Here is a 10,000-nt window from a genome sequence, read left to right as displayed (position 1 = left end):
TTTTTCACGATTTTCGAAACTTTTTGCGGTTCGGGATTTTTTAGAATTTTTTTAGAAGGAGTTTTGGCCCCAAATTTTGTGGACGTGATCCTTCTATTTTTGTTGGCATGCACAAAAAAATTCAGCTAAAAACTCGAAGCGGAGAAGATTTCGCGACCGTTTGAAAAAAGTGTCCCCGTTTCAGACACTTCAACGGCTACTGGCAGCAAACCTGTAAAATCTCAAACGCTCTTTAAGGGGGTGTGAGTTCTCAGAGGTTTGATGAGGGATAGGGGGCCAACACAAGGGCCAAGCACCAGCACCCATCGCACGTCATGTGCGCACACCCCCCCGGCCCCCCTCCCAATCGCCGGAACCCCAATGCCGCCGGTCAGGTTCTCCGGCGGTACTCCGGCGATGCTCCGGCGATGCTGTCCCGAGTGAAAAAAATGCGGCACCAGCACATGCTGGAGCCAAGCATGGGCACCGTGGCTCAAAATCGAACTTCGGCCAAGGCCTCGACCATCAATGGCACATGATGACGCATGGTGATGGCACATGCATCGACCATCATCGGCATAGGCTGCCCTTCGGTACGGGCACTTGCCTCGACCGCCATCGGCACAAGCTGGGCCCTGGTGTGGGTTGTTGCCTTGATCACCAGCGGCACATGCTGAGCCTTGGTGCGGGCGGTTGCCTCGAGCACCATCCGCAGACCCTGGGCCCTGGTGCGGCCGGTTGCCCCGATAACCATCGGCACACGCTGGGCCCTGGAGCGGCCGGTTGCCTCGATCACCATCGGCAAAAGCTGGGCCCTGGTGCGGGCGCTTGCCTCGACCACTATCGGCACACGCTGGGCACTGGTGCGGGCGCTTGCCTCGACCACCATCGGCACACGCTGGGCCCTGCCTCGATCACCATCGGCACACGCTGGGCCCTGGTGCGGGCGGTTGCCCCCAGCACCATCGGCACACGTTGGGCCCTGGTGCAGGTGTCACGGGCTCCGACCTTAGACTCAGAATCCGTGCGGCCTTAGGCTTGGAATCTCGTCCTTGATGCCTAAGTCAGCCTAAAACACAAGCGTGCGGGCACTAGAACAAAGGGAAGGGCTGATTACGCAAGTTAAAGAGAAACAGGACAGGAAAACAGAATTCTGGAAATGCTCTTGTATTCACTGAAACAGAAGTGTTTGATGGTGTACAAATGAGGGTGGAGCAGCCCTCTATTTATAGTTGAGGCTCCAGCTACAACTTAATGGCAAATCCCTAAAATAAAGGCTACAATCATGGGATTACATTTAATCAAGATGCTGGTTCCTGATTTTCAGGGTCAACCAAATCTGCCAGGATGCTGATGCTGATCCTGCCTGGTTCCAGAAGCTTCCCTTGCGTATCCAGCACCTCGGGCCCTTCTGGATGTGGTGCGGGCAGCCCAAATGCCAGGCCTTGGTCTCATGAGTTGGCCTGCAAGATGGGCGGGCGTTTGGAGCTCGTTTGATAGGCTTTGCGCACTGATACCCGCCAGCACGCCTGGTCTGCGGGCCTTAGCTGCTGGCTCGCCTGCTGGTCTGGCTGATGTGCCTGGCGCGCCCGCCCAGGGCGTGACATTCTCCCCCACCTGATTGCGCAACGCCCTCGTTGCGTCTTCTGCATGGTACTGCCTGATCTGGTCCCCGAACTGCCATAAGTCCTCTGCTGGTTCCCAGCTCGCCTCACTGTCTGGAAGTCCTTTCCAGCGCACCAAGTACTCATGTCTTGGTTGATAGTTCTTCCGTCTCACTTCCCGGTCAGCCATAATGCTGTGGACCTCCTTCTCATATGCGGCCCTTGCTCCCAACGGTGCACGCTTTGACTCTGCCCGTCCTGGATCTCCTTCATCCTCATGGAACGGCTTGAGCATGCTCACATGGAACACCGGGTGTACCCTCGGCTTGGGTGGCATATCCAGCTTGTAGGCAACCTTGCCTACTCTCTTGACTACTCGGAAAGGTCCCTCATACCTCCGGACTAGGCCTTTGTGCAGCCCCCTGTGGCGCACAATGGGATGCAGCTTCACCAACACCAAGTCTCCAACCTGGAACTGCACATCCCGCCTCTTCTGGTCTGCCCACTTCTTCGACCTCTTGGCCGCCTTGTGTAGACAAACTCTGGCCAAGTCAGCTTGCTCCTGCCATGCCTTGGCAAACTTGTATGCTGCTGGATTCGGCCCTGTATAACCTGCAGCAATCGAACCGGGTGTTAGTGGTTGTTGCCCTGTCACAACCTCAAATGGGCTCTGGTTCGTTGCCTCGCTCCTTTGCAAGTTGTAGGAAAACTGCGCAATATCCAGTAGCTTTGGCCAGTCCCTTTGTGTGGCACTCACATAGTGCCTGAGGTAGACCTCCAGTAGTCCATTCACACGTTCTGTCTGCCCATCGGTCTGCGGATGCATGCTGGTGGAAAAGTTCAAGTCTGACCCCAACAGCTTGAACAACTCAGTCCAGAACCTGCCCGTGAAACGCCCGTCCCGATCACTAACAATGGTCCTCGGCACTCCCCAGTACTTCACCATGTTCTTCAGGAACAATCGAGCTGCCTCCTCGGCTGGGCACTCCTTGGTTACTGGAATGAAGATTCCATATTTGGAAAACCTGTCCACCACTACCATGATGCTTCCAAACCCCTCTGTCTTGGGTAGACCGACTATAAAGTCCAGAGAAACACTCTCCCATGGTCGCTCTGGCACTGGCAATGGCTCCAAGAGACCCCCTGGTTTCTTGAGCTCCACCTTGTCCTGTTGGCACACAAGACAAGTCTTCACATAGGCCTCCACATCATCCCTCATGTGCGGCCAGTAGTACCGGTCCTCGATCAGCGCCAAGGTGCGGCTCACTCCTGGGTGTCCAGCCCACCTTGAATCATGACACTCTTGCAAAACTTCCTTGCGGAGCTTCCCGTGCTGCGGCACAAACAGTCTACTGCCCCTGGTGTACAGCAACCCATCCTGCAACCAAAACCGCCTAGTCTTACCTTGCTGGGCGTACTCCATCAAAGCCTTGGCTGTAGGATCATGCGCAAGTCCCTCCTTGATGCGCGGCACCAGTGACCCCTCTGGTTGGCTAATGGCAGCAAGGTTAGCCTTTCTGCTCAGGGCGTCTGCCACTAGGTTCGCCCGCCCCGGCTTGTACTCCATCTGAAAATCAAATTCCGCAAGAAAATCTTGCCATCTCGCCTGCTTGGGGGACAGCTTCTTCTGCGTCTGGAAGTAGCTGGTTGCCACATTGTCCGTCCTCACCATGAACCTCGACCCCAACAGGTAATGGCGCCAAGTGCGCAAGCAGTGCACCACTGCAGTCATCTCCTTCTCTTGGACCGTGTACTTGCGTTCAGTCTCGTTCAGCTTCCTGCTCTCAAACGCGACTGGACGTCCCTCTTGCATCAACACGCCCCCTATGGCAAAGTCTGATGCATCCGTATGCACCTCATACGGTTTGGCATGGTCTGGCAAGGCCAAGACTGGCTCCTCGGTCACAGCCCGCTTCAACCTGTCAAAGGCTTCCTGGCACCCTGCGCTCCACTCCCATGCTCTCCCTTTCTTGAGCAAGTCAGTCAATGGCGTGGCTATTGCTGAGTGACCCTTGATGAAGCGCCTGTAGTAGTTAACCAGCCCAAGGAACGATCTCAACTCAGTGACCTTGGCTGGCGGTTGCCACTCCAGGATGGCATCTATCTTGCCTTCATCCATGCGTATCCTGCCACCTCCCACTATGTGGCCAAGGAATGGGATCTCCTGCTGGGCGAATGAGCACTTCTCCCTCTTGAAAAACAGCTTGTGCGCCCGCAACACCTCGAACACCTGTCTCAAGTGGTCTACATGCTCTCCCAAAGTCTGGCTGTAGATCACAATGTCATCCAAATAAACCACAACAAACCGATCAAGGAATGACTGAAGTACCTTGTTCATAAGGGTGCAGAATGTTGCTGGGGCATTCGTGAGTCCGAAAGGCATCACCAAGAACTCATACGAACCATACCGCGTGACACATGCTGTCTTTTGCTCATCTCCCTCCGCGATCCTGACTTGATAATAGCCTGACCTCAAATCCAGCTTGGTGAACCACCTTGCGCTCCCAAGTTGATCGAACAAGTCCGCAATGAGTGGGATGGGGTACTTGTTCTTAATGGTCAGCTTGTTCAAAGCCCGGTAGTCTATGCACAGCCGCAACGACCCATCATGCTTGCGCTGGAATAGAACCGGTGCACCATAGGGTGCTTTCGATGGCCTGATGAAGCCAGCATCAACTAACTCCTTGAGCTGCTTCCTCAACTCCTCCAACTCTGGTGGAGACATTCGGTAAGGGGCTCTGGCCGGTGGCTTGGCCTCGGACACCAGCTCGATCTTGTGGTCCACCTCCCTCTTAGGTGGTAGCTTGCTAGGCAGCTTTGCGGGCATCACATCACTAAAGGTCTTCAGCACCTTTAGCACCTCCAAGGGTGACTCGGTCTCCTTCTCCCTTGGCTCATCATATTTCAGGGCTGCCAAGAAGGTGTCTTCTTGTCTGCTTACCGCCTTGGCAAATTGGATGGCTGACACCACCCGTGACCCAACTCCAGACCCTCTCCTCAATGGTACTAGGCATTGGCACCGTGCATCCAAGATGCAAACACAATCGGCAAAAGGCACAAGGAGGGCGTTAATCCGAACAAGGAAATCCAACCCAATCACAAACTCATAGTCGTCAAGGGGTATTACCTCAATGGTCTCCTTGCCTTTCCAATCTCCAAGCTGCAACTCCACTCCCCGTGCTACTCCAATGGCTGGAACTTCCTTGGAGTTCACCGTCTTAATGGTACCAGTCCCTTTCTGCACCTTCAGTCCGAGCTTCCGGGCTCCATCACCTGAAATAAAAAGATGTGAGGCACCTGTGTCCACCAGTGCGCTCACCTTCTGACCCGCAACCATCAGATCCGCAAACATCAAGCCCTTTGGCTTGCGGCTCCCCTTACTCTGGACAGCATTGAGCACCAACGACCCAAGCTTTGCTGCCCCTGACTCTGGCTCCTCGTCAGACTCCCTGTCTACAGCAGCCAGCTTGCCCTTCTGCGGGCAATTGCGCGCTATGTGGCTCCCTCCACATAGGTAGCATGCTAGTGGTTCTCGGTCCCCCTTTGCTTTCCACTTGCCTGCTGATGGCTTCCTCTCGCCATCCTTGGTTGAACGGTCTCGGTCTCCATCCTTGGACTCCCGGTCACGGTCCTTCCCATTGGACTGCTTCTTCCGGTCCCTATCGTCCCTGCCCTTACCCTTGGGCTTGGTAGACTCGAACTTGTTCAGAGGCTTGAACTCTATCAACGCCTCGGCAGTGGTCATGGCTTTAGCCAAGTCATGAACTCCCCTCCTTTGTAGCTCATGCTTCACCCACGGCTTCAGCCCATCCATGAAAGCAAAGAATGCGTCCTTCTCGCCTAGATCCGAGATCTGTAGCATCAGTTCAGAGAATTTTTGAACATATTCTCTTATGTTCCCTTGCTGGCTCAACCTGCGCAACTTTGCCCGTGCCTCATCATCGGCATACTCCGGGTAAAATTGTTCTCTGAACTCCTTTTGGAACTCTGTCCAGGTTCCAATCTTGGCATTCCCACGCCTGACATCATCACACCTGCGCCTCCACCACAATAAGGCTACATCAGTGAGATACATAGCAGCGGTGCTTACCTTTATCGCCTCGTCTTGCATGCCCATGGCCTGGAAGTACTGCTCCATACCCCAAAGGTAATTGTCTACTTCCTTAGCCGCCCTAGTCCCCTTAAACTCCTTAGGCTTGGGGACATCCAATCTGGATCTGGACACTCCAGCAAACATGCCATTCCCAATGGCAGTCTTGCAAGTCACGAGCTCACTGGTAAGCTCCTCCATCCGCTGGCGCATGGCCTCCATGCCATGGCGCATGGCCTCCATGCCATCTCGCAAAGTCAGAACTTCCGCCTCCAAGGATTCATTCTTTTGGGTGATCGCATCTAGGCCATTGTTGAGAGCAGCTGCTAGCTCACTTTGGATCTCCTCCCCCATGGAGTCTAGCGATGCAATGTGAGTTTCTACTTCCTCCAGCTTCTCCCCCATGTCGCCTATGGTCACCTCCACCTTGGCCAGCCTACCGTCCATGGTAGACCAAATATCTCTAGAACCAGCTTTCTTGCCTCTTCCTCGCCCATGCTCCTGGGCCTCTGGTTGTTGGCTAGCAACGTCGCTTTGGGATGCCATCTCCTCAATCACGATCTAACCTGCACAACACAAACACGCAGAATCGAACTTGCTCTGATACCAACTGTCACGGGCTCCGACCTTAGACTCAGAATCCGTGCGGCCTTAGGCTTGGAATCTCGTCCTTGATGCCTAAGTCAGCCTAAAACACAAGCGTGCGGGCACTAGAACAAAGGGAAGGGCTGATTACGCAAGTTAAAGAGAAACAGGACAGGAAAACAGAATTCTGGAAATGCTCTTGTATTCACTGAAACAGAAGTGTTTGATGGTGTACAAATGAGGGTGGAGCAGCCCTCTATTTATAGTTGAGGCTCCAGCTACAACTTAATGGCAAATCCCTAAAATAAAGGCTACAATCATGGGATTACATTTAATCAAGATGCTGGTTCCTGATTTTCAGGGTCAACCAAATCTGCCAGGATGCTGATGCTGATCCTGCCTGGTTCCAGAAGCTTCCCTTGCGTATCCAGCACCTCGGGCCCTTCTGGATGTGGTGCGGGCAGCCCAAATGCCAGGCCTTGGTCTCATGAGTTGGCCTGCAAGATGGGCGGGCGTTTGGAGCTCGTTTGATAGGCTTTGCGCACTGATACCCGCCAGCACGCCTGGTCTGCGGGCCTTAGCTGCTGGCTCGCCTGCTGGTCTGGCTGATGTGCCTGGCGCGCCCGCCCAGGGCGTGACACAGGCGCTTGCCTCGACCACCATCGGCACACGCTGGGCCCTGGTGCGGGCGCTTGCCTCGACCACCATCGGCACACGCTGGGCCCTGGTGCGGCCGCTTGCCTCGACCACCATCGGCACACGTTGGGCCCTGGTGCGGTCGGTTGCCTCGAGCACCATCGGCACACGCTGGGCCCTGGTGCGGGCGCTTGCCTCGACCACCATCGGCACACGCTGGGCCCTGGTGCGGGCGCTTGCCTCGACCACCATCGGCACACGCTGGGCCCTGGTGCGGCAGGTTGCCTCGAGCACCATCGGCACACGCTGGGCCCTGGTGCGGTCGGTTGCCTCGAGCACCATCGGCACACGCTGGGCCCTGGTGCGGGCGCTTGCCTCGACCACCATCGGCACACGCTGGGCCCTGGTGCGGCAGGTTGCCTCGAGCACCATCGGCACACGCTGGGCCCTGGTGCGGTCGGTTGCCTCGATCACCATCGGCACACGCTGGGCCCTGGTGCGGGCGGTTGCCTCGACCACCATCGGCACACGCTGGGCCCTGGTGCGGCAGCTTGCCTCGAGCACCATCGGCACACGCTCGGCCCTGGTGCGGTCGGTTGCCTCGAGCACCATCGGCACACGCTGGGCCCTGGTGCGGCAGGTTGCCTCGACCACCATCGGCAGCCTCGACCACCATCGGCACACGCTGGGCCCTGGTGCGGGCGCTTGCCTCGACCACCATCGGCACACGCTGGGCCCTGGTGCGGGCGCTTGCCTCGACCACCATCGGCACACGCTGGGCCCTGGTGCGGCAGGTTGCCTCGACCACCATCGGCACACGCTGGGCCCTGGTGCGGGCGGTTGCCTCGACCACCATCGGCACACGCTGGGCCCTGGTGCGGGCGCTTGCCTCGACCACCATCGGCACACGCTGGGCCCTGGTGCGGCAGGTTGCCTCGAGCACCATCGGCACACGCTGGGCCCTGGTGCGGCAGGTTGCCTCGACCACCATCGGCACACGCTGGGCCCTGGTGCGGGCGCTTGCCTCGAGCACCATCGGCCCACGCTCGGCCCTGGTGCGGTCGGTTGCCTCGAGCACCATCGGCACACGCTGGGCCCTGGTGCGGCAGGTTGCCTCGACCACCATCGGCACACGCTGGGCCCTGGTGCGGGCGCTTGCCTCGACCACCATCGGCACACGCTCGGCCCTGGTGCGGTCGGTTGCCTCGAGCACCATCGGCACACGCTGGGCCCTGGTGCGGCAGGTTGCCTCGAGCACCATCGGCACACGCTGGGCCCTGGTGCGGGCGCTTGCCTCGACCACCATCGGCACACGCTGGGCCCTGGTGCGGCAGGTTGCCTCGAGCACCATCGGCAGACGCTGGGCCCTGGTGCGGCAGGTTGCCTCGAGCACCATCGGCACACGCTGGGCCCTGGTGCGGTCGGTTGCCTCGAGCACCATCGGCACACGCTGGGCCCTGGTGCGACAGGTTGCCTCGAGCACCATCGGCACACTATCGGCCCTGGTGCGGGCGGTTGCCTCGAGCACCATCGGCACACGCTGGGCCCTGGTGCGGGCGGTTGCCTCGAGCACCATCGGCACACGCTGGGCCCTGGTGCGGGCGGTTGCCTCGAGCACCATCGGCACACGCTGGGCCCTGGTGCGGCAGGTTGCCTCGAGCACCATCGGCACACGCTGGGCCCTGGTGCGGGCGCTTGCCTCGACCACCATCGGCACACGCTGGGCCCTGGTGCGGCAGGTTGCCTCGAGCACCATCGGCAGACGCTGGGCCCTGGTGCGGCAGGTTGCCTCGAGCACCATCGGCACACGCTGGGCCCTGGTGCGGTCGGTTGCCTCGAGCACCATCGGCACACGCTGGGCGCTGGTGCGGGCGCTTGCCTCGACCACCATCGGCACACGCTGGGCCCTGGTGCGGCAGGTTGCCTCGATCACCATCGGCACACGCTGGGCCCTGGTGCGACAGGTTGCCTCGAGCACCATCGGCACACTATCGGCCCTGGTGCGGGCGGTTGCCTCGAGCACCATCGGCACACGCTGGGCCCTGGTGCGGGCGGTTGCCTCGAGCACCATCGGCACACGCTGGGCCCTGGTGGGTTTAGGCACATCTTCAAATTTCTGCCGTGCCAATGCCATTTTTATGGCTTGTAAATTCATACAATGGTCCCCTAAGCCTTCACGTGAAGTTTCGTTGGAAGATGACTCGTTTTCTATTTTTCATGATTTTTGAAACTTTTTGCGGTTCGAGATTTTTTAAAATTTTTTTATAAGGATTTTTGGCCCCAAATTTTGTAGGCATGATCCTTCTATTTTTGTTGGCATGCACAAAAAAATTCAGCTAAAAACTCGAAGTGGAGAAGATTTTGTGACCGTTTGAAAAAAGTGTCCCCATTTCAGACACTTTAACGGCTACTGGTAGCAAACCTGTAAAATCTCAAATGCTCTTTAAGGGGGTGTGAATTCTCAGAGGTTTGATGAGGGATAGGGGGCCAACACAAGGCCAAGTACCAGCACCCATCGCACATCATGTGCGCACACCCCCCCGGCCCCCCTCCCAATCGCCGGAACCCCAATGCCGCCGGTCAGGTTCTCCGGCGGTACTCCGGCGATGCTCCGGCGATGCTGTCCCGAGTGAAAAAAATGCGGCACCAGCACATGCTGGAGCCAAGCATGGGCACCGTGGCTCAAAATCGAACTTCGGCCAAGGCCTCGACCATCAATGGCACATGATGACGCATGGTGATGGCACATGCATCGACCATCATCGGCATAGGCTGCCCTTCGGTACGGGCACTTGCCTCGACCGCCATCGGCACAAGCTGGGCCCTGGTGTGGGTTGTTGCCTCGATCACAATCGGCACATGCTGAGCCTTGGTGCGGGCGGTTGCCTCGAGCACCATCGGCAGACCCTGGGCCCTGGTGCGGCCGGTTGCCCCGATAACCATCGGCACACGCTGGGCCCTGGGGCGGGCGCTTGCCCCCAGCACCATCGGCACACGCTGGGCCCTGGTGCGGGCGCTTGCCCCCAGCACCATCGGCACACGCTGGGCCCTGGTGCGGGCGGTTGCCCCGAACACCATCGACACAAGCCGGCCCTTGGTGCGGGCT

This window comes from Durio zibethinus, unplaced genomic scaffold, assembly GCF_047325235.1.
Source record: "Durio zibethinus cultivar Kanyao isolate XHJ-2024 unplaced genomic scaffold, ASM4732523v1 HiC_scaffold_403, whole genome shotgun sequence".
Taxonomy (NCBI): domain Eukaryota; kingdom Viridiplantae; phylum Streptophyta; class Magnoliopsida; order Malvales; family Malvaceae; genus Durio; species Durio zibethinus.
This window is presented reverse-complemented; position numbering follows the sequence as displayed.